The 25675-nt window shown below is 33.9% G+C and overlaps 1 protein-coding gene across 10 annotated transcripts in view; it reads left to right on the top strand.

Moving 5' to 3' along the window:
• Positions 1 to 11796: 11796 nt before the first annotated feature.
• Positions 11797 to 25675, top strand: part of NAV3 (neuron navigator 3) — a 1064916-nt gene continuing 1051037 nt past the window's right edge. For 3 of the 10 annotated variants that reach the window (XM_031938352.1, XM_031938354.1, XM_031938347.1), the window contains exon 1: positions 11798 to 12209. The gene's annotated coding sequence lies outside the window, so the exon portion shown is untranslated. Of the gene's footprint in view, positions 12210 to 25675 lie in introns of all 10 variants that reach the window. The other 7 variants (XM_031938357.1, XM_031938353.1, XM_031938348.1 and 4 more) reach the window with 4 other exon arrangements.

Here is a 25675-nt window from a genome sequence, read left to right as displayed (position 1 = left end):
TTTATATCTTTGCATCATTATTTGTTGCTCTGATAATAGCCAGGAACTTGGATGTTTATTTAAACTTAAAACAGTAGGAGTTTTGGTATGTGCATTTTATATATATATATAGCTACAAATAGATACAATTTATCGGGGGGAAGAAAGTAGAGAGAAGGAAGAAGAATAGAATATTTTTTCTATTTTTATGATTATAATAATTTATGAATTATTGAATTATTGATTATCGAATATTATTTGAATAATTGGATACTGAAATTATTGAATAATTAGTGATCTGTGGGTAGATTCAGAACTAATTGATTAATAAGAAAGAGATTGTAAGTTTAGGAAATAATTCATAAATTGGATTACTTTGAAAATTGGGATGGTAAGAATAATATAATATTAAATGATGACATTTTTATGACATGTTAACATTTACAAAATATTCTCCATAGCCATGCTTTGGAAGTAGCTTTGGTACATTAAAGTTTCATAGGAAAGTAAGTGAGTCAAAATCTCACAGAAAATAAGGATGTATAGATGTGTTTTTAAATTAGATTTTTATTTGAGATGTCTATTTGCTATCTGCCCAGCCATATTGTTTGTAATAAGCTGATCTATATGAATTCCCAAAGTTATAGAGACGGAGGTTTCTAGTTAACGGAATAACCAAATCAGTGTTTGAATCTCTGCTATTCATTGATAGCTTAGGTGTACCTTTCTATGAAGGAACCAATAAACCAGAAGAGGAACTTGCTCCTGGAACTGGCCAGTAATAGTCCTTACATAGTATGAGAAAAAGGAACAGCTATTGTGTCATATTTGTTGGGTGACAATTATCCTCCTCTTGAATATAGAGAAATGTCATAAACACAGCTTTGTTCAAGAGAGTCCAGAAATCATCCATAGTTCACCATTACCACTAGCTTCTCCCATTTTCTTCAAAGTGAATACCTGTGAATCAAATCTCACTGAGATCCCATCTAATTCTAGATGCCATGAAAACCCACTAGTATCACATTTTCTCACCTGTTCCATAGCACTGTCCATTACAACCTGCTCATTCATCCTGTGGGTTGCTTCATTTACTTTTGGATGAACTGAACTTGAATTCTTCTTAGACTGTGGTAGTCTTGTATCTTACAGACATTTAGTGGCTCAGTTGATAGAACACTGGGCCTAGAGACAGGAAGATCTGAGTTCAAATCCAGCCTCACATACTTATTAGTTGTATCCCAATCTTGACCCTGGTTAGCTTGACTTTAATCAAGTTACTTAACATTGTCTGTCTTGGTTTTCTTAACTGTAAAAATGGGATCATAATATATATACTTTATGGAGTTATTGTGAAGATCAAATGATTTAATATTTGCAAAAAGTTTAACATAGTATCTAGTAAATAGTTGGCACTCTATAAATGCTTATTCATCTTCATAGCCCCCAGAGAAATACTGGAAGAATGAGCATGTGTATGATTGGGTCCATAATTGCATTAATATAAGTAACTCCCAGAAAAGGAAACTTCCTCCAAGTTAGTGACTTTTAGGGCTTTCCAGGGTAAGCCAATATGTGTTAGAAATGGGATTTGATCATCAAAGGATATGAACATTTTCAGATAAAGAAATTAAAGTCATCTATAGTCATATAAAATGCTGTAAAATAGTATTGATTAGAGAAATGCAAATTAAAACAATTCTGAGGTACCACCTCACACCTATCAGATTGGCTAAGATGATAGGAAAAAATAATGATAAATGTTAGAGGGGATAGGAAGACTGTAACAATAATGCATTGTTGGTGGACTTATGAATTGATCCAACCCTTCTGGAGAGCAATTTGGCACTATGTCCATGCAGTTATAAAATTGTCTATACTCTAACCCTTCAATGTCACTACTGCATTCTGCATCCTAAAGAGATAATAAAAGAAGGGAAAGGACCCACATGTGTAAAAATGTAGCAGCTATTTTTATGGTGGCAAGGAAAACGAGTGAGTACCCAACAAGAGTACACAGTAATAGCAAGATTATGTGATGATCAAATGCTGAGATTTAGCTCTTCTTAATATATTGAACCAAGCAGTTCTAATAGACTTGGGATAGAAAATGTCATCTGCATCCAGAGAATGAACTATGGAGACTAAATATGGATCGAAGCATAGTATCTTCATCTTTTTTTGTTGTTTACTTTTTCTTTTGTGTTTTTCCCTTTTGGTCTGATTTTCTTTTCCAACATGACTAATATGGAAATATGTTAAAATTATTGTACATGTATAATCTATATTAGATTGCTATATTGGGGGAGGTAAAGGGGAGAGGGAGAAAAAAATTTAGGACTCAAAATCTTATAAAAGTGAATGTTGAAAGCTCTTTCCTTGTAATAGGAAAAATAAAATATTGAATTAAAAAAAAGAAATTGGATATAAACTCATGTCTTCCTGGTTCTAAGACCAACTCCTTATCCACTACTGGAGGAATAGAAATATTTTTCAAAGATGGAGTTTTGTTTAAAAAAAAAAAAAAAAAGGATTTTCCTTTAATAGTGCTGCACAATTTCCTCAAGGCAAACTAGACTGTTCTCTTCATCCTGTACCATCCCAGGCCAAGCTTATTGCTGGAGATCACATAGGAGAAATAGCAGATGATATCCACAGAGAGATGAAGAACTTAAAAGCAGATGATCTGGGCTGATGTTAAAATGAAAGTGAAGGATAACTAGTAGATGGTGTGTGCACTAGGGCCTAGTGCTTAAGGTTAAATAATAGAGAACCCAGCTTCTTAAACTCATTTTTGAATCCATATAGGGTCTTGTAACTAAATGAAAAGGTTGCAAAATTATGATTATTAGTAGTAAATGTTTGGTTTATATACATATTTTATTATATACCCAAGCCATGTAAAAAAAATTGGAGGCAAAAAGGGATCATGAATGGAAAAAGTTGAAGACATCCTGATCTAGAGGAAGCTTCTGACACTTTAGGTGGCCCCCCTTGGGAGGATTTACAGGACTCTGTGGACAGATAGGATGAGAGGCCACAGATATATTTAAATGTGTATGTACAGGAAAATTGATGAAGTATACTGAAGTACCATAAAAAGTAAATAAAGGATTGTGACTTCAAATATACAAGTCATATGTATTACCTATTTTGTGAAAGGCATTGTTCTGGGAGTAAAAATCTAGAAAGTCCCTGCCCTCAATGAGTTTATATTTTAGTAGAGGAACACAGCACAGAGAAAAAAGCTTTAATGGAGGAGGAAGAGGAGGAGGAGAAAGAGGAAGAAGAAAAGGAAGAGGAGGAAAAGGAAGAGGAGGAGAAAGCACTTAAGTAGGGGCATGGTGGAGAAAGAAATCTGGCGAATGAAAATTATGAAGAAAAATGAAGGGATGAAAATGGCTGGTCTGGATCCCTTCATAAAATGAAAGTCCTGGAAGGAACTGATTAATCAGAGGAAGAGGCAGCCAACTCTTCTTGGGTGTTAAGATTGCTGAGTAGGAAACTGTGGAAAAAAGAAGTCGAGTATTAGAAATAGAGCCTTGAGATGAAAGGCTCTTGTATGTTAAGAGAAACATAATTAGGGAAAGATAATTGGAAAAGTGATGCTTGAGTTAGAGGATGTGGATTTAAGTTCCTTGCAACTTAGAAAAGAAAAAAGTGATATGGGACCATGTAATATAATGATTTTGTTGGCTAAAGAGATTTGCTGTGAATAATTACTATTAGAAACACAATAAAGGCTGATTTAATGATGGAAAAGCATGCTCACTAAGTAGAGACATTAGATTTGAAAGGTTGAATCCACCTTACCTTCAGGGCTTAAAATTCCACCATAATAAAATTTCACAGAAGAGAAGAGCATCAATCTTTTACCATTGGTGAGAGTTTAATGTGACCTCAAATGGATATCACCTACTATAGATCTTCTGGAGGTGTCTATAGCTATGACTTCTGTGCTTCCAGTCTGTTTTCTATGTGAATGCTCTCCAGGCAGACAGTATGTGCTGTCATCAAGCTTCTAAGAGACAGACAAATGCAATGATTCACTGAGCACTCATAAACATAGAAACACATGACTTACCAATTCTCTCTCTCTCTCTTTCTCTCTCATTCTCCCTTATCTTTCCCTTCTCTTTCTCTCCATCTCTGTCTATTTTTTTTCTCTATGTTTCTCTTTCTTGGGTTATTAAGGTTGTAAATAAGAAAGAACAGGAATGGTCAGAAAATCAATTTGCAGAATATTGAAAAGGTCAACATGTTACCGAATAGTCCACCCTGTCACACAGAATTTATGATGCACTAATATCCTGGTGCTTCATCATTATGAAAATAATTGGGGTACAAAGAGGAAACAGGGTTGCCAATCTCTTGATAGTGGTCTCCAGATCAAATGGAACCTATTTTCATGACACATTTTTCTGTTTCCTTTCTATAGTTGCCTGTTGGAAGTGGGTGGGGGAAGGAGTGGGTGGCTGCTATTTTATAGTTACTTTTAGGAATCTTATCTTAAGCCCTGTCTAACTGAAAATTTTGCTTTTCTGAAAAGGCAGAGCATCTCCAAAACACAGATATGTCTACTCTTCAAACATTTTCAGTGACTTCCTATTGCCTTGGATAAAATACAATATCCCTAGTCTAATATTTACAGCCCTCCAACATGTGGCTCCAGATTGACTTTCTTAATTTATTTAATCTAGAAAGGCTAGAATATAATAATACTTTAAAGAACATGCATCTGGTTCATCTAGATAGAACAATGTTTTAATTTCTTTTTTAAAAAAATCTTTAGAATGCAAGAGTACTCTGATAATAAACATATAGAAAAAGTCACAAAGCATGATATAGAAATACCAGGACCTTTTTGAGTTTCAAGTATATTTAAAAAATTCTTCAATTGACTTGGTCCTTTCACTATTCATGATATTAGTCAGAAGGATCACAGACTTAGAGTTGTAAGGGGCCTCAGAAGTTATCTTTTCTTATCCCCTAATTTTATAAATTTAGGGAGGTGTTTTATGGGGAGGGGAACTGTCTCCCTATATTACCCAAGCTGGAAGTGCAACAGTATCTCAATAAGCCCAACCCGACTACTTATCAGTAGGAAAGCTCTGACCTGTTTCATTTCTTATCTGGGAAAGTCAGTCTACCTAGGCAGCTTGTTGGCTCTCTGCTCTTCCCGCTTAATCAAAACTGGATTAGTTTTTGTTCAGTGGAAGTTTAGAACCACCAGGCTCCAGAGATCCACCAGTCTCAGCATAGCAGTAAGGATAACAAGTACGTGTCACCACAGTCCATTGCTCAGGGATGTTAAGAAATATACCCAAAGATAGATGGCGTCAGAAGCAGGATATTAACCCAGGTCCTGACTCTAAAACTTAACATCTGTGTTCTAGTCTGTTAGTTATTCCTCTGTACTAGTATGCCATCTTCTTTTCTTCCTTCTCCATTCTTACACATTACTGGTCCCTCATGCCTAAAATGCTTTACCTTCTCACCTCTACTCGTAGAATGTTGAGATTCCTCCAACACTCAGCTCAGGTGCAACTTCCTACATTAAATCTTGATGTTAATGTACTATCTTCTTCTGAGATTACTATTTATTTGTTTGTACATATTGTTTCCTCCCCCTCCCATGTACTAATCAATTAGATAAGAAGGAAAGCATCTATTATATACTAAACGATGTGCTAGGTGCTGGAGATACAGACAATAGATTTCACCGTGAAGAACATTTCATCTTATATCAGAGGAGATAACATGTATAGGTGTGTGTGCATACATGTGCACACACGTATATGTTTGTATGCTCACATAAAATATATACATAATATACTTGCATGAAATATAAATAATCCATGCATATATATGCATATATATATGTAATATATTAAAGGTGGGAGGGCAGGCATTAGTAACTGGAGGCATCAAGGAAAGATGGATGTGAGGCGACCCTTGGGGGAGGGGGAAACAACTAGAGGTTCTAAGAGTAGGTATGAGGAGAGAATAGATACCAGCATGAGGACAGCCAGCATAAAAACTTGGAGGGAGATGATGAAGTGTCATGTATGAGGACCTATAAGGTCAATATGGTTGAATGAATATGTACATGAAAGATAGTAAAACATAATAAAACCAGAAGGATTTGTTCAGGTAAGGCTATGGAGTGCTTTGAATGATAAATTGAAGAGCTTTTATTTGATCCTAGAAATGATAGCAAACCACTGGAGTTTATTGAGTAGGGAAATGTTATTATTATTATGTCTACACTTTAGGACACTCACTCTGGAGAATGGATTGTTTTAAGAAGAGACAATAGTTTGAGAGAGAGCTGATGAAGACCCAAACTAGGCCCTGTGAGTGGAAGAAGATGTATTTGAGATATGTTGTGAATGTAAAAATGACAAGGTTGGACAATCGATTGGAGGTTAAAATCTCACCTGGAAGCTACTAGAAGGATAGTAGCGTCCTCAGCAGTTATTTGATTTAGAAAGGAACTGGTCTGGTGAGGAAAGTGATGGATTCTGTTTGGACATATGAGTTTGAGATTTTATTATCAGTTCAGTTGAAAATATCCACTAGGCAGTGGATGATTTGAGATTGAAGTTCAGGGGAGAAACTAGGGCTGGATATAAACATTTGTGACTCACCTGCCTAGCAATGAAAATTAAATATGTAACAGCTGAAAAAGTTGCCAAATGAGAGACTATATCAAGAGAAGAAGATATAAGAGAGAGCTGCAGGATGCACCAACAAATAGAGGCATGACATTGGTCCTCATGTAGCAAAGAAGACTCAGAATGAGAAGTCAGTCACATAGCAAGAGAACCAAAAGAGAAAAATCTCATGAAAACCTAGAGAGGAGAGAATATCTAGGAAAAAAATGATGATTAACAGTGTCTGATATTCCATTGATATCCTGAAGGATGAAGACTGAGAAAAGACCATGCAATTTGTCAATGAAGAAATCCTTGTGAATATTGGAGGGAGCAGAAAACAGACATTGAGAAATGAGTAAGAAGAGATGGAGTCAACTTGTGTAGACAGCTTTTTCCAGAAATGTGACAAAAGGAGAAGAAATGGGTCAAATGATTTTTTTAAGAATAGGGAAAATGGTTTTGTTAGGATTTAAGTACTTACTTGCAAGGTTAAAGCTATGCCCTTTTCCCCCTCCTATTTATTTTATTTTATTTTTTTTTGTATCTCTAGCATCCAGTGAACAAGTATGCATAAAACCTTAGTAATTATTTGCTGACTTGAAATGAAAGTCTCCCAGACTTCCAGGGAGTTTCTGATCAGCACACTTGCTGCTAAAATCAAGGCTATATCTTTAATTTTCTTTTCCTCAATTCTCATCACACATATTCATCCCAACCTCTTTTTATCATTCTCACTTTCCATTTATTCCTTTTTATATTTCTTTTCCCCTGAGCTGATATTTGTAAAAGCCACTAAGTACCCTTCTCAGCTTGCCTATGCCTTGAGTAACTTAATTACCTTTCTGGGAACTGCATTTCTTATTTAAGTGCATATGTCTAAAAATATCATGGGGACATTTTTCATTTGGATAGTTGGTGACCATTGCCTTCCTGGTCTCTCTGGGAGGAGCCTCTATTCATCAAACCCTTTCAACAATAGCTTTTAAAATTTTTTACCAAATGTTCATTCACTCTCATTCCTACCCTTCAAATTTAAAAGAAATAAAAGAAAACCCTTGTAGCAAATATTCATTTTCAGACAAAACAAATTCCTACATTTTCCAAATGCAAAAGTTTATTCCATTTTGCTTCTTAAATACATCATCTCTCTTTCAGAAGGTAGGTAGCATACTTTATCATCAGTTCCAAACCTGTAATCATGGTTGGTCATTGTATTGATTAGGGTTCTTAAGTCTTTCCCAGTTGTTTGTCTTTTCAATTGAGCCAATCTGAAAAGAAAGTCCAAATTTTTAAAAATCTCCAGTTAACCTGTGGCTCCCAGTGAATGAATGAATGAGTAAATAAATGATTGAGTAGCAAATGATTTTTAAAATACTTCTTTGCAAAGAACTATGCTAAAGGTTGAAAAGAAATATAGGAAAGGATAAGGAGGATAATTACTTTTCTCAAAAAATTCAAATTCTAATAGGAAGAGGCAACACATACAGAAAATTTTAGCTTCAAGTCAGATGGAAATGCCCAGTGATTCTTAGGGTACAGTGGCAAGGCAGATGATCTTTTGGCTAGTAGTTATTAAGTTTTCTTTGAGGCTCCTTAATCCCTTTAAAAACACAGATAAATTGATTCTGGATCTGTCATCAGGAAAGCAGGGTGTTATTGATTCTCAAGAAAACTGGAAGGGAGAATGAAATTCAGAAATGCACTTTGGAGCTATTCAAATTACTCCTCATAGGGAAGCCTGGTTACATTCTAGGGAGGGGGGAAGACCTAGTACTTTCTCCCTCAGGATCCTAGTTACTGGCCTGAAATCAATTTAAGCACTTGAAAGGAATGAAAGAAGATTTCATGGTTTGGATTGTCTTCTTTTGAGCTCTTTTGGTTAGGGGTTTTCTTTGGCTGGCTGACTAGAGGGCAAGATTAATACAGCACATAGTGCTTGCTTTCAGAGAGGCCGGCAAGGAGCCTTGTACTGCTGGAATTCTGCCCAGATTGCAGGAATTGGGGTGCCCTTGTGTGCACCTGTAGAATGGACAGAGTGCAGAGAGCTACATTCCAAAGAAGGTAGAAGACTCCCATAGTTATTCTGCAAATGATAGCGTTCCTCCATTATCTTAAAGCACACACATCTGAAAGTCGCTTTTTGAGCAGAATGTTTGTTTGTGGGCCTGAAAAACTCAAAAGGACAAAAATATGATTTTGCAGTTGGACTGGATACTTTGCATACTGATACAATCTTTTTTTTTTTTTTTTTAAATCTTTCCTAAAATGTAATGTAAGTAAATGGACTCTCTATTGCCATATTCTTCAGGAACCTATTGCTTATATAACTAAAAGGATTCCCAAAGCCAGTTTTGTTTTGGCCAAATTGTTCAGGTATGTTATATTTTGGTATTCCGATACATAAACATATATGGTTCATGAGTATTCTCTCTGGGAGGAGCAGGAAAAGAATGCTTTTACTTTTGCCAAATAATTAGATCTGTCCTCTGGAGAGTGGGAGAGGGAAAGAAAGAGAGAGAGGGAGGGAGAAAGAATTTGTTAATCACTTCTTGTTCTGTTCTGAGTGTTATAGATAAAAATACAAGCAAGATAGATAGTTCCTATCTTCAAGGAGCTTAAATTTTAAAATAAGTAGCTTTTATAGAATGCTTTAGGGTTTACAAAACACTTTATGTATTTTAATTCATTTGATCCTTACAACAACTTGGGAAGTAGTTGCTATTATTATCTTTATTTTACAGATGAGGAAACTGTGGAACAATAATGTTAAGCTTTTTGCTCAGTGTCAGATATCTAAGGGAGTGTCTAAGGCATGATTTGAGCTTGCATATTCCTAACTTGAAGTCTAGCTGCTCTTCCTAGCTGGCTCATTTGTCATGTTAATTTATAGATATTTGTGTACTTACCATATTCTTTCTATTGGGTTATAAGATTATTCTGATAAAATTTGAGTGCTTTGAAGAATGAACTGTTTCATTTTTATTTCTAGATTCCCAGTAGCTAACAGTAGCTAACAAGTGGGAATTTACTAAAAGCTTGTTAATGGATTGACTAATTGATCATTGAAGGAAAATACTATGTCAGTTTTCCAACTTTATATCTCCATCCCCTAAAGCAGCTCATAGGAGGCACTTTATAGCTCCCAAATTTAATTTAATTGATCAGAAGTTCTCCTGATGATTTGAATATATTTAAATAGATTTTGATTTAAGATGGAAATTTTTCTGACATACCCATGCATGACTCCTTAAAATATTAGCATTTATCCCATTAAATAAATGTTCATTGATAACTTTTTAAAAAACAAAATTCAAAGCTGATCTATTCTCTCTAATCACCTGCAGCATGGTGTGATCGAAATAACGGGGTGAAGTCTGGATAAATCATTCAACCTTCCTGATATCTCACTTTTCTCATATATTACACTGAATAGAATTCTTTACCATTTTTGTTTCCTGGACCAATGGAGTGAATCCAATAGATTGTAGATGCTGTATATGCTTTCTCAAAATAATGTTTTTAAATGCATAAAATAAAATACATATAATTACAAAGGAAACTATATGATATATGATTATTATTAGCTATGGTATCCATAATTCTATATACAGAAACAACAAATATACAGATTTCCTTTTTCAACTATTGCCTATTTTATCAAATTAGAAATCTGTAAAGGGCTTTGAACACATAGTAGGTGCTATGTAAATGCTTATTTCCTTTCTTATTCTCTATATAACTCTAATCTATAGGTGAAAGAACCTGATAAATCCATTAATTCATCCACTAGCATTTATTAAATATTTTTTCTTGACTGAGACCAATCTCATTTAGGCTGGTCTAGGGCTTTAGGTTCCATCCTATTTCCATCTACCATTCCATTGAGAAGCTTGTTGTAAAGACTATAAAAAGTTCTGAGGATACAAACACTAGTTCCATAAATAAGATTTATTGAGTCCCTTCTTGTCACTATCTGGTTGTGTGACTTTGGGACGATCAATCATTCAGTAGACATTTATTGATTACTAGGTGCCAAGCACTAGAAGTACACAGACAAGCAAAATATAGTCCCTGATCTCAGGGAGCTTACATTGTTATATAGAAAAACATATAAATAGAATAGGAGGTAATTTTGGAGGGTAAGACTGAAGGGGAGGGATAGACTAGAAAATACTTGATGCAGAAGATGTTGATTAAGCTAGTCACTTTCCCTTTCTACATTTCAATTTCTACAACTATACAAAAGGAAATTGAGGAACTTGATCTTGGTTATATTGTATATAATTGTATATATTGTATATAATATTGTATATATTGTATATAATATTGTGTATTGAATATAATTATGTATATATTGTAATCCTATGTATTTCATTTGATGCATTTAAAACATTCCTTGTAGGATTCTATAAGCTTCTTCAGGCTGCCAAGGCTCCATAGTACAAGAACAAGGTTAAGAACCAGAGCCCTTAGATGGTTGTCCAAATCTGAAATTTATGCATAAGCTACTTCATAGTCAGGAGTGTGCTGGTTTTCAATAATTGATTGGGGGGGGGGGGGAAATGTGCTCACAACCCAAATTTGTTTAATCTATATATTAATACAATAGCACACACAGAGAGATAGAAGGAAAAACAGGAAAAAGTCAAAGAGAAAGAGCAAGAATATTTGAAAATATTAGTTATTTATCCGTTCAACTTCCTAGGGTCTTTTACTTGTTGAGCATGCTGATCATTGCATTTTTTCCCCCTTCTCCAAAAATCCTGTTTCTTAATTTTCCTTCGCATCTATATATATTGGAAAGGATATTCATCTGTTTGGATTTGATTATTATTATCTATTAACCTAATAATATATATTAATTATATTTAAATATAATTATAATAAATATATAAAACATATATATTGTAATATATATTAACCAAATAACATATATATTATAATATATAATAATATTATATATTACAATATATATTATGTAATATATATTATATAAAATTATTATTATATATATGTGTGTGTATATATAGTTATTCCTATAGAAACTTTGATTTAAGGAAAGTCACTCTATTTCCCGACTAGTCTTAGGCAAGTGGGCGAACGATTTGGCTTCCTTCTCAGCCAAAGAGATGGCCCTCACGCTGACGCGCCTGTCTCTTTAAATTCCAGCTGTGCAGCCGGGAAACAGCGCCGCGCGCTGCCGGAGGAGCGGGCTCAGGCTCGGGTTAGCTTGTCCTTTCCCTTCCGGGCTCCGGCACCGAGGAGAAGATCCGATCGTCCAGCCGAGTTCGCTGTAGAGGAGGAGGAAGGGAAGGAGAGGGAGGAGGCAGGAGAGAAAGGGGAAGGGAGCGGGAGAAAGGCAGAGGGAGCCCAGGAGAGAGAGACTCCGGGATCCCGATCCAGCGCCTACAATCTGCTCCCCAGATCAGCTTCCTTCGTGGTCGCAAAAATGTGGCTCGGTTTTTCCCCTCCTCCTTAAGACGATTTCCATAGTAACCTGCTCCAGTGAGCTCCAGAGCGCAAACCTGAGGATTTTCGCGAGGCGCCCCTGCTCAGGATGACATCTGACAGGTAACATCGCATCCTCCTCTCCGACCCCCTCTTGCCCCCGCTCTATTTCCCAGCGCTTTGCAGTCACAAAAGTTCCTTTTATAGAAATATACTTGCGTCTCCCCCCTCCCCCCCCTTGCCACCCCCTGCCTGGGTGCTGCTGTTTCCCAGGAACGGATGCTGCCGGTCCCAGGTTCCTGTCACCATAGCTCTTCCCAAGCTTCGCCTCACTGGCATCCCTTTTTTGGGAACAAATAATTTTTCACCCACCCCCGCCCCTTTCTGTTACCTCTTTTCCTCCTCTTTTCCTTTTTGTGTCTCGGAGGCAAGTGATGGGGCCGCGGGGAGAAGTCTGGGGAAAGGCGCGGATGGCTAGCGCGGTCTGGGGGAGTGGCGGATGGCCAGGCTGGGAGGCGAGGGTCGGCGGCCTGGTGGGCGACTTTGGGGATGGGGCCCCTAGCCGTCGGATGGTGCGAAGCTGTCGGGGTGCTGGGGGCATCCGACGGCTGTTTCCAGGCAGCAGGGCGGGCGGGCCGGTTTCAGGGCCCTCCAGAGGGGCAGGAGCTAGAGCCCAGACCAGCTGGGAGATGGGCGATGGAGCCCTCAGCTGAGGCTTTGGACCCAGTATGTGCAGCTTGAAAGTGTCAGTAGATCCCAGTTTTTCTTCCCACCTCACCCTCCTCCATCTCCTTCCCCATCCCAGTTATCCCATTTCCTTCTCCATTCTTCTGCTCATCCGCTGTCTCTTCGCCTTCTCTTTCTCTTTCCCATCGTCTTTCTCTCTTTTCCCTTTCTCCCGTTTCTCTTCTCTTCCTATTCTCATTTCTCACCATCCCCTTTCTTCATTCTTATTTTTCACTTCCCCTTTTCTCTAGATTTTCTCTTCTCTCATTCTAGCTTCTCAGCGACATTCCTTTTTCTTTCCTTGTGTGTCCTCTCATTCCCTTTCCTGTCTACTCTCCCTTCTATTTCTCCCCATCATTTTTCTTGCCTTTTGTTTTTGGGAGTATGTGGTGTGTGTGTGTGTGTGTGTGTGTGTGTGTGTGTGTGTTAATATACCTTTCTTTTGGCTAACATGGGGAATATCCTGAAATGTACAGCAAAACCATGCTAACCTGGCAGTTTTTCAAATGGGTTCACATCTATCAGTGTATTTGTTTCCAGAGCTTTATTGATATTTTCTCTCTCTCTCTCTCTCTCTCTCTCTCTCTCTCTCTCTCTCTCTCTCTCTCTCTCTCTCTCTCTCTCTCTCTCTCTCTGCCTCTCTCTCTCTCTCTCTCTCTCTCTCTCTCTCTCTCTCTCTCTCTCTCTCTCTGTCTCTCTCTCTCTCTGTCTCTCTCTCTCTCTCTGTCTCTCTCTCTCTCTCTCTCTTTCTCTTTCTCTCTCTCTCTGTCTTCCCTCTCTCTTTTTCCTTCTCTCTTCCCTCTGTTGGATTCCACATTGTATTCTATGCTGTGCTTCTGAATTTCAAAATAACATGATTCTGCACAGTTCAGTTTCTTGTTCCAAAAATAATGTGTTTTGTAAGGGTGATACATATTCTAAACCCAAATAAGCTACATTTTTCTATTTTTAAAAGGAAACTCTCAGTCATCCTAGAGTGAGATTTCTCTCTTCAAAATGTTTGTCATTTTCTCTTTTTGATATTTGTTACTGGACTGGATAGAACTGGTTTTCCCCTCCTCTTTTTTGGTCCAAGAAGCCCATACAAGTTCTCTTGTTTAATTATCTCTAATTGATCCTAATTCAGCCCTGTGGTTCTGAGTCACTGCAATGAGTTGATGTTAATTAAGGCCCAGAGGCTTCCCAAGGTCCAGACTTGCTGAAAGTGAGAACCTTTCTACAGGAGAGTGGTGAGGCAGGATTTTATCACTAGGGTTGAAATATTTTAGTTGTATTAAGCATCTGACTAAATGCAGACTTCAGTACTGAAACCTGATTGAAACCTGTCAGTTATTTCTTAATCTGGACATAGGTGTTATGGATTATCTAGATTTAGGTAATTCCAAGCAAATCCTTATTTTAAAAATTAACTTGTTCTACAATGAAACATCTTGCCTGCTTTCTTTTTATTTTGTAGCCATGCTTCATTATAATTATTGTAGCTCCAAAAGAAATGGAAACCTTTCTCCTAGGAGGTTGCATCCTAGGAGGTTGGGGTTGGAAGATGGAAGACCACTTCTCCTTATCCAGATATAAAATTTGTGATTTTTTTTGCCTCTCAAAAATAGTCATTATGTTCTCAAGTTTTCTTGGGACCATGATATATCATAAGCAAACACTATTCAGATTAATGATTCTTCGGTAAATTTGTTATAAGATTATATACACTATGGATAAAACCAGCATTTCTATGTTAGGAGAGCTCCTTTACTTACATTCTTTTGTCTGCATATTTGTTTTTTTTTTTTTTTGGTTTTTTTAAATTCATCCATTATAATCAATTCAAGAGTATCAGAATAGAGAGTGGGTAAAGAAATGAGAAACTAATGGAAAATATTCACAATTCAATTTGTGACTGTGAATGTATATTAAATATTGTATTTGAACCAGAAAAGAAGCTGTGAGTTCTGAGATGTTTCACTTTTTTAGCTTTCTACCTAATTCATCTGATACCAGAACTCACATATTGAACGCTTAATAGAAAACTTACAGAAAACTTCAGGTTCTGTTTGGTGAAAACAAGGTCTATTTGTAAATGGACAAAGTCTTCATGAAGATAGGCAGGAATAATCTCTTTGTATTATTCCCCCTTCCAGCAAAAGCCAATTTTTCCTCCTCCTGTTCTAGTGGAAAGTGACAATACTATATTATTCTTTTTCTTGGCCTCTGGTCCTGGATTTCCAAAGAGCTTTATCCTGAACTAGATTTCAAAAGATTCTAATGGATTATTAGAGTTGGACATGGACAAACTAGAAGTTGTAGATATCTAAGTAAAATGCTATAGAATTCATATTTTTCCTGTTTCATATTAATGATGTCATACTTTGATGGCCAGTTGATATTTCAATGGCACTGCATTCTTTTCTATGTAGGATACTATAGAGAACCTGTTTTGCTTAAACTACTGTGATTTGATGTTAAAAAAGATCCATTATATTAGATGCAAGAAATAAATAAGTCTCTGATCTCATCCATATGCTAATCAATGATCACACTACTGTCTGTTCTTTTTGTGCAATATAAGACAAATTTGAAATTGACCTACTTAGAATCTATCTAAATTGAGAAGAGTTGATTAATGTTTTTCACCTAATAGTATAATAGAATTTATGTTATTGAACTTATCCATCTACATTCTGGGTTGTCATTCTTTCAAGTTGCCCAGTAGGCTGAAGGCAAAAACCTCTTAGAAACATATTACAACATGGAATGGTTGTTCTGGGCTGCAAAATACTTGAACAGTGGTTCAGAATTTATTAGGTTTTGTGATCTTTCAGGGGATTTGATGAAAAAAGAATGAATCTATTGCCATTTTAAAATAATTGGTAATTGATATTTTTAGTCTAGGGAGATTTAAGTGCATACTGGTGAGAGCAATGATTACCAGCCCAGCTTTCAAATATTCCAGGGTATCTACTATATGCTTTCTCAGGGTTATTATAAAATTCTAAAAATTAACCTTATTTTAAAAATGCTTACAATAAATGTGTGATGGTGGGGTGGAAGAGTTAAGGAAATTGGCTGGCCCAGTTTCAGAGAATTTGGAAATCATTGGCTTGGCCTGTAAAAATTGAAGTCATTTCTATTATCTGCATTATTTCTCTCTCACAATTAACTTCTATTGGCTTTATTTACTGGAAAAATAGACATAACTTTCTCTATTTACGGTATTGTTGAGAATTTAAAAGCATTATAGCACAGTTATAGTAACCAAGTTAAAAGTAAAAAAAAGCTGAGGTTCAAATCACAACTGAAAAATTTATTAGTTGTATGTATGACCCTGGGATAATCACTTAATTTCTCCTAGTCTCAATTTTCTTCCCTGCAAAATAGGGATAGCAACCAGAATCACAAAGAGATAATATAGTGTAGTAAATAGTTAGCTTTTCAGTAAAACCTGAGTTGACTTTTTCCTATGATATATAAAAATTGGAGCAAGTCTTATACCAGTGCTCCAAAACTCTGATTGTAATTATTAATCTTTGAAAGTCTGTGGAGAGATTTTAGAGGGTCTGTTGTTTTATGTTGTTAGGTTTTAAAAAATATTGTATTAAATCTATTTTAGTATAATTAGTTTTCTTTCAATCTATGTAGTTTATTCATTAAAACATTATTTTGAGAAGGGATTAATAAGTTTTACCCCCAAGTGTAAAAGGGATCTATTATACACACCCGCACACACAAATTTTCTGATCTAAAAAGTTGATAAATTGTAGACCATTTCTACTACTTTGGTACAGGAGTTACTTCAGCAGGAGTTTTTCATACCAATTATCTCACAAATACAGACCCTTCTCTACTCCCATGCCCATGAACACAATATCAAAGTAAATCACAAAACAAAACTAAGTAAAGCAACAAAACAAGATTTCACATATAGAACTTAAAACAACTACAACAATATAGGTTTGAAAGAAGGGAGCGAGACTGACCTGAGAAGAGGAGCATATATCTTTGGTCATTGATCACCCCCACAGAGTAAAATATATCTTTCTAGTAGACTGTTATATATAGAGTAGGTGTTTACCAAGTTATTCTTTGCATTTTGAAGAACAAAATTCTGCTATCAGACCTCATTATTTTTCTTGTATCATGGAAAGGGAGAGTGATTATTTCATGTTCTTCCACTTTTTGTATATTTCAGAAAGCCATGACTTTTTCTCTTTTAAAAATTAATAGTCTAATATAACATGCTTGGTGACTTACTTTCTCATTGTATTTTTCTCTCCCATATGAAGGGTCAAATAAGGCAGAATAATAGCATTTATCTGATTTGAGAAATTTAATTAAGACTGCATCACCCTGTGCCTTTATAAGAAAAAGATATAGGTGCTTTTAAGAAAAGCAACTATGTATATATTCTTCTAACATTTCAAATCGTGTTTCTGAATACCCTAGTTAAGGCTAAAGAACCAATTGATATCTAAAAGAAAGTAGGAGAGCCAGACTATTTTAATGATAAATTTAACATAACCCAATACAAGATAACTTTTACACCAATAACAACTTTTTGGAAGAGAGAATTTTATGAATACATAAATAGACGTGTCTAATAAAGGGATAAATCCTGTTTTAGTGTTAGGAGAATAATACTTGGAGATTTCAAGACTAGGAAATTGGATACATTGTGAGTGATAGAAAGTGGAAAAATTGAAGATAGATAGAAAGTCAGTGTTTAAGTAGTAATTGAGAAAAATCGAAGTTAAGCTAGGAAGCTTTATAACTTGTACCTATATGTTATATTTCTTTAAATCTTGCTCTCTATTATGTTGCCTAATTCTTATAATCAAACTTATTTTATTAAAATAAAATTATACATTTGTGTAAAAGATTTGTAGAATCTTGTTTCTTTTTAGGATTTTTTTTGGTTCATTTGTACTGGAATTGGTCTTTTTAGTTTCATAGAAGCACCATATTTTACTTTGTATTCCTTTTCTTTTCCCCACCATGAAATTTATGGGTTATCTAGGTGGCTTAGTTATAGCCACTCACACTTACTTGATTACATAGGCAGTCTTTATAGCTCATAACTTACAGATTCAATACTGTTAAAGATAACAAAGTTATATTCTTTATAATAGGAGGGGGGAATTTGTGAAATGTTTCCTTATTTATCCATTCACTGATGAGGAATTTGGATTTTTTTGTATATCTTATAATTACAGGATGCACTAAAATATATTAGCTGTTTAGTTGGTTTGATCCATTAGCAAAATGGCACATGGTTAAGTGTTTCCCCTTTCTTTATATTTTTATCCATATTCCCTGCTTTTCTTCTAACCATTTTAAACCCCAAGTCTGAATATGAATAGCAGTACCCAGGTCTCTAGAAATCTGGAAAGAAATCTGGAAAGCTGTGTCACATTTACTTTCCATAGTTTCAAACTTTAAATAATGAATAGGTGTCTGAGAGATAGGGATACTTAATATTTATCTGCTCTTGTCTCCCAATTCCCCAGTGCAGATTATCTTAAAGCCTTTTTATATGTAGCATCAAGATTATCCATTGAAAAATTTTAAAGTCTAAATCAAGATTAGGTACATTGGTATTAAAAAACTTCAGAACAAAAATATCTTTAGAATTATAGCACCATTTATTCTAAAGCTACACCTTGCTGCTAGAAATTCTAATATAATCCCCAAAGTGCTCGTCTATACCTATAAAGCTGAAGACTAATTCATTTGTGGAAGCACTTGAAAAAAGTTCAGGTGATGAAAAGGTACATTCTAGTTAAGGATGAAATGACATATTTGGAATTAATTTCCTTTTTGCTTTTTGAGATTGAATATCAAGAGTCTGATTGCACAATAAACCATCTTTTCATCATAAGAGGACTTACCTTTTGGATGTATAAAATGAGGGTATTGAGTCATATCATCTTTAAGGCTCTTTCTATCTCAAATACTTTCTGGTTTCTATTGGAGTAGTAATTTTAATTCACTTCATTTATGTGCTTCTTAGATAAAAATGCTTAAAAAGCAAAAAAAGAAGTTCATTGTATAGTATCTCTGAACCAAACTGAACATTAGATGGATAAGGACTGGTTCTGGGATTTCATTATTAAAGCTAACTCCTTAAATTTGAGATTTTAAATATTAATGAATCTTTAATTCACAAGGAACTTGAAAAGCTCAGTCATCATTATGAAGATCATGTTAAGTATAAATTAGTAGGATTCTGATTGATAGTGTGAGATAATTCCATTTTTACAATACTGAATAGCTCCTATGACACTATTGAATGAGAGCTGCAACTATGACAATGGGAAGCAGTTTCCATAATAAGAATATAGAGGATGGCATGGAGTGATTATACTCTCCCTTTCCCAAAAATGCTTGAATGAGTCTGAGCAGAATCAACTGATGATATGAATCCTGGAGAAGAAGGGTCTTTGTTGAAACAAACACAATAAGGCATAAAAGCATGAATAAAATCGATGATTGAGAAACTTGTTTAAGACCAAAAGAAACTGATAATGAAATGTTGTAAGTTTAAACATAAACTTTGTGTGTGTGTGTGTGTGTGTGTGTGTGTGTGTGTTGGAGGAGATAAGGAGCAGGAAAACAATTTAGAACTATATATGTGAAATTCATTAAGAACAAGATTCTTCATTCCTGATTATCTTGGGCAAGTTTCCTTTGGGCAAAATCAGGGCTCCTTAGGCTGCTTTGGTATACAATACTCAGGGTCTATGAACAGACCTATTTTTCTAAAGAAAAATATCACTCATTAGTTGGAATATTAATCTTCTCCAGTGACATTTTATATAGAGACAGGCTTTTTTTTTTTTTTTTTTTTTTACAAATTTGGCATAATTTAATGGTGGAGATCTTGGATACTTTTTAACGATCAGATCCCACTGAGCAGTGAGCTATGGTTTACCTTTGGGTTATTAAAAAAAAGCTTCCCATAAAAACTTCTAAATAGTGTGAGTCCAGTTACAAACTTCCTTTTCCCTCTGCCATACTGTGAGTTAAGATTACTTAAAGCACACTGATCATAACCTCCCTAAATTGAAGGAATGGCTATAGCGATTTCTAGCTCTTTACTACAATAGTGTTGTTATGAATATTTTTGAAAACATGGGTACTTTTTCTCTCTTTTTAAAAAACCCTTTTTATTATGTGGTTAGGAAATAGAAAAATATACCTGCTAGTGATATTATAGTGTCAAAAGCTATATTTAATACAGTTTAGTGACTTTTGGTGGTATAATTGCCAAAATTACTTTCCATAATTGGTGATTCATAGCTCAGTGTCTAAAAATTGACAATTTGTTTCCTTTGCCAATCTAATGTATGAGAGGTAGAACTTCATTGTTGATTTATTTTAAATTAAATTATATTTTATTTCTAAACAAATGTTTATCTTTTTTCATCCAGCCTACTCATTGAGAAAGCAAGAAAAACAAAACTATTATTATGATAGCATGGTCAAACCATGAGCAACTGATTCCTACCCAATTATCTGTCTTCCTTGTTTCTTTAAATGTATTTTGTAATTGTATTCATATAATTCTTTGGTAAAGGAATTCCTGTTATGAAAACAGATCAGTCAAGAAAAACAAATTGCCCCATTGGCCATGTCAATTATCTAGAAATATGTATGTGGATACACTGTGACTCAAACAGAGATCAGAATTCATCCATTTCTCTTAATAGGAAGCTGGATAATATTTTTTCCCATATGATTGTTGATAGGTTATATATTTTGGCCTCAGTAAATGCTTATTTATGACATTTGACCAGTTACCTTTTGGGGCATAACTCTCATCCTTATAAATTTATATCCTAAATATTAGACTGTTATCAGTGAAATTTGCTGCAATACCCAATAAACATTTTTCCTTCAGACTACCTTTTGTTTCTTTAAAAATGTTTTCAATTTTGAGTAATGAAAAGTTTCTATAGTTATAAAAGATATTTCCTTCCCATTTCCTCTAATTTATTTATGATATAATCTTTTCTTTCAATATCATATATCCATTGGAAGTTTATTGTAGTATATGGTAAGAGCTATTGATCTAAACTTAATTTGTCCTAGAATACTTTGTAATTTTCCCATTTTTTTGTCAGATATTGAGTTCTAATCTGAATAGATTTGTGGAACACTGTTACTAGGTTCAATTATTTTTTGCCCTGAGGCAATTGGGATTAACTGACTTGCCCAGGGTCACAAAGCTAGGAAGTGTCTGAGGCCAAATTTGAACTCAGGTCTTTCTGAGTTGAGAACTGGTGCTCTATCCACTGTGCTACCTAGCTGTTCTCACTATATACAATTCTTTCTGGATTCTATGTATGTGTTTTTCTTCTATTGGTCAATTTGTGTATTTTTTTAACTAGTAAAAATAATTATGATGATTGCTGCTTTGTATTGTCATTTGATGTTTGGTACTCCAGGCTCCATTTTTCCTACTTTTTTCATTATTTTCCTTGAGATTTTTCACCTTTTGTTTAGTCTCCCATATTTCTTTAAAAATGGCTTATAATTGGATTTGTATAATTCCTTGGTAAAGGGATTTCTGTTCCATTAAATACATGAATATATGTTTATGTGTATAATAAATTCAGTAATTTTGAATGGAATCTTTTCTGCTACTTTCTGTTGTTTTTTTGTGTATGGTAATGAACAGAAAGGTCACTGTCAAATTTATAAAATTCTGTTTAGTTGATTTCTTAGGGTTTGCTAAGTAATCATATTGTCTTCAAAAAGTATAAGTATGTTTCTTCTTTGCTTGTGATTATGTCTTGCTTAATTTTTATTGCTATTTCAAGAAAAATATCAAGATATACAGATATATACTAGCTATATCAAATCATAGATATCCTGATCTTATTGGAAAGGCTTTTAATGTTTTGGTTTTAAATAAAAAATTATCATAGTAAGAAAAAGTCCATTTTGTCTTTCTTTAGTGTTTTTTTTAATGTGCAAGGGATTTATATTTTGTTAGCAGTTTTTCTGCATTTATTGAATTCTTTGATATTTTATTGTTATGAATATGTTCTATATATGTTTATACACACACACACACACATACACACACACACACACACACACACACACACACACATATATATATGTTTATAGTTTTGTTAGTGTTGATCCTTCATTGCATTTCTGGTATAAATTTGATTGTGTCAAAATATATACTTTTTCCAGTAAGTTATTATGGCTTTGCTGAAATTTTAGTCAACATTTTTGCTTCAATATTAATTAGAGATATTTGTCTACAGTTTTATTTTTCTCTTTCCCCTTGGTTTAGGTTTCAGGACCATATTTTTCTCATAGAAGGTATTCTTTAAAAGCAGTGACTAATATCGAGCCATAAACAAAAGTTTGACTAAATCATAATAAAAAGGGTTGGTAAATCTCGTGCCAGCCACTGTGGTCATATGATTAACCCAAATTAACAGAATGGTGTAAAGTATGTTTAAGCAAAACATTCACTCAATAAGTTTAAAACTCAACTGTGCTGTAATACGCCCTAGTTGACATTAAAATGAGCATCTAATGATGCCATATTTCCAAGTTGTATAAATAATTTCTGTAAAGTTGAAATTCTTTAATTAAAATCATAATTTAATAATAATGATAAATTCAAACTTATTTGTTTTTTTGAGTTACATATAGTTTATTCAATTTTTAAGATCTAGTTATCAATATTCTCTATTTTTGTTTTGACCTGAATATTTTATATTTTTCTAAATATTCATTTATTTAATTTAAATCAAATAAAATAAAATTAAAATTAAATTAAATCAAATTTTAAAATTTCTAATAATTTGCTTTATTTCCTCTTTTGAGTTCTCCTTTTCATCTTTGATATTGGTAACTTTGTTGTATTTTCTTTTTTTTAGATTAGAAAGTTTATCTTTTCCTTGGTTTTTCTCAAAAACTAATTCCTGATTTTATTTATCAATTAATAAGCTTTTTGTTTTGTTTTCTGATTTTCATAATGCTTATTTTATGTTTAAATGGAAATTGGTATTTCCTGGCTTTTCTACTGTTTTGTATTGTTTATGTATGGAATATAAAATTACTTAAAATATATAATTTTTCCTAAGCTTTGCTCTGGTGCCATCTCAAAAGTTTCTATATGATTTTGTTATTTTTTTAAACTCATAAATACTTTAGGATAAAATTATTTAGTTTCATTTATAGTTGAATTGTTTTTTAAGAGGCGCTTTGTTGGCAATCATCTTTATTGTATTTTGGTCTGAGAAGAATGTATTGAATTTTTTTAACTTTGTTTTTGAGGGTTTTTTTTTTCCTTTGGCTCAGCATATGGTTATTATTTTTAAAGTATCATACATTACTAAGCATATGTATATTGCTTTCTTTTTTGTAATCACCATAGAGCTATCATATCTAACTTTAAAAAATTCTATTCAATTACTCAGCTATTTTTTTCTTACTTATCTTCTTGTTAGATTTGTCTAGATCTGATAGAAGGGACATTGCCTTTTCCAAATTATCTCTTCCTTTAATTCCACTGATTTTGCTTCAAGGACTTAGATACTATGCTTAGTGAATTTATATAACATAGCAAATATAATTATTATAATATATAAAGTGCCAGTACTTAACAAATATTATTGATTGATTGAAATATTGATAATTTTTGTTTTCTATGGTTCATTAAGTTTCCCCGAAGTTCACTATATCTATTTTCATTTTTGCACAGTCTTGGATCATGATTGATATTTTTTGTTTTTTAAAAAAAATTTCTCTGAAGTATAATATATTTTGCTCTACTATTTTGACAATGTCAGTCTTTGTTTCATGTGTTCTTTTTGTAAATAACACATTGTTGGATTTTGGTTTTCTGTTTTGTTAACCTTTTTCTGTTTGAGTTTACCCTGTCTTCATTCGTGACTACCATTGCTAGTAAACCAGAAACAATAAAAAATTTAAAACCAAATACTCTTATATTCCTTTTTTTATTCTCTCCCAGAAATCCCTTTACAAAGAAGTGTGTCTGTGTGTGTGTGTGTGTGTGTGTGTGTGTGTGTGTGTGTGTATAGAAATAGAAGGAATATGATGTAATCTACAATTGAATTGAATTGCCCTTTCTCTTTTCACCAAAGCCACACCTTAACTTCTACTTCTTATACTTGGTCTATATTTTTTAATCCCTCCTTATGACCAATCTAGTGAAATTAAATTTGGGGTTTTGCTACCTTGTAATTTCAATTTCTCTTTCTCATTTATACTCTGCTTTATATTTCCTTTTCCTCACATGTATTCCTGTTGAATTATTTTATTTCTATACTGTTTGTATTCAATTTTCCTTTTCCTGATTTATCTCTTCTTCCTTTTTGCCTATTTCTATTCTGATAACTCACTTATACAAATTAAGTTCTCTCTTCTTTCTCATTTTTTCTAGTCTATTCCCCGTAGTTTCTTCCTTTTAAAACCAGATGAAAACAACAAAAACATATCATGTCCTTTGCTTGTTTTTTCTAAATTCTCTTTATGATCCTTAAAGACATCAAGGCTTCATCTAACCTAATTAATAAATGTAAGAAGTACTTGTTCATGACTTACTCCCTTATAGGTGCTCAAATATATTTACTGTTCAAGGTTTCTCTTGACTTCCTTTTTTCATTTCAAAGTTTTTATTTAGTTCTTTTCTTTTCATTATGAATTATTCCAAGTTTCCTATCATATGAAAAATACTATAGAATTTATGCTGTTTTTTAGGATAAATTATTTCTGATTGTAAACCTTTATCTTTTTTCTTTTAGAATATTGTTTTCTAAGATTTTCTGCTCTTTCTAGAAGTTGCTGCCAAGTTATATATTATCCTGTTATGTGGTTTCTTGGTACTTATTCTTTCTACTTTCTTGGAGCAATTTTTTTTTTTAAACTTGGAAGCTCTGGATTTTGACCTACAAATTTCCTGGATATTTTTAATATGGATTTCTTTAAGGAGAGTGATTGATGGATTATTTCTATTTAATTTCTCCTTTGTATCTGTTAGATCTAGGCAGTTTCGATTTGTGATTTAATGAAGAATGGAATTCAGGTTTAATGTTTGGTCATGGTTTTCAGGAATCTAGTGATTTTTAAATTGTATCTAGTTTTGAAGTCCATTGTTTTTGATAACTAAGTGTCTAACATTTTTTTCTACTTTTGACTTTGTCATAATATTTCTTGTTGACTTGTGGTAGTAATTGAAATGTATTTGCTTCATTTTTTAGGAGTCTATTACTTGGGCAAGAATTTCTTTCTGCACTAGCTTTTTATATTTTATTGTTTTTTTCCTTATTAATTTCATTTCATTGAAAAAAAAAACAAAAACAAAAAACAAAAACTTGCTTCATTTCTTCCAGTACCTCTTCTTGGAGTGGCTAAACCAAATTTTTTCTCCCTAAAATTTTTCTTGTACTTTTTGTAGAGTTACATATTTTGAGGGTTTACCTCCTGGGCCTTTCTTAAACTGTGTTATTTGGTGTTTCCTTCTTCTGTTTTCTCATATTTACAAATTCAGTATTTGATTCTGATTTTGGACAGCTACTGTACACACTTGAATACGTTGAAAAGGCGTTTTTTGGTCCTATTCCACCCTGTAGTCTTGATGCTACTATCATGATCTATATGGAATAAATTGGTATTGTGTCCTATTGCCACACTCTCAGGTTTATATCTCTTTCTTCTGGTGGACAATTGAAGGATCTGGCTTTGCATGATTTTTTCCCTTCTGTTTGCATGCTACTTATTCAGAAGCTGGTTCTGTGCTGTGCTGTGATCTTAATATTCCTCAACCCCCAGACTTTCCACTTCACAGAGGAATATTGGAAATCCCATTGGTTTTAAGCTTC

This window comes from Sarcophilus harrisii, chromosome 5, assembly GCF_902635505.1.
Source record: "Sarcophilus harrisii chromosome 5, mSarHar1.11, whole genome shotgun sequence".
Classification (NCBI taxonomy): Eukaryota; Metazoa; Chordata; class Mammalia; order Dasyuromorphia; family Dasyuridae; genus Sarcophilus; species Sarcophilus harrisii.
Note: the sequence above shows the minus strand (reverse complement) of the source record. Positions and strands in the feature narration are given on the sequence as shown.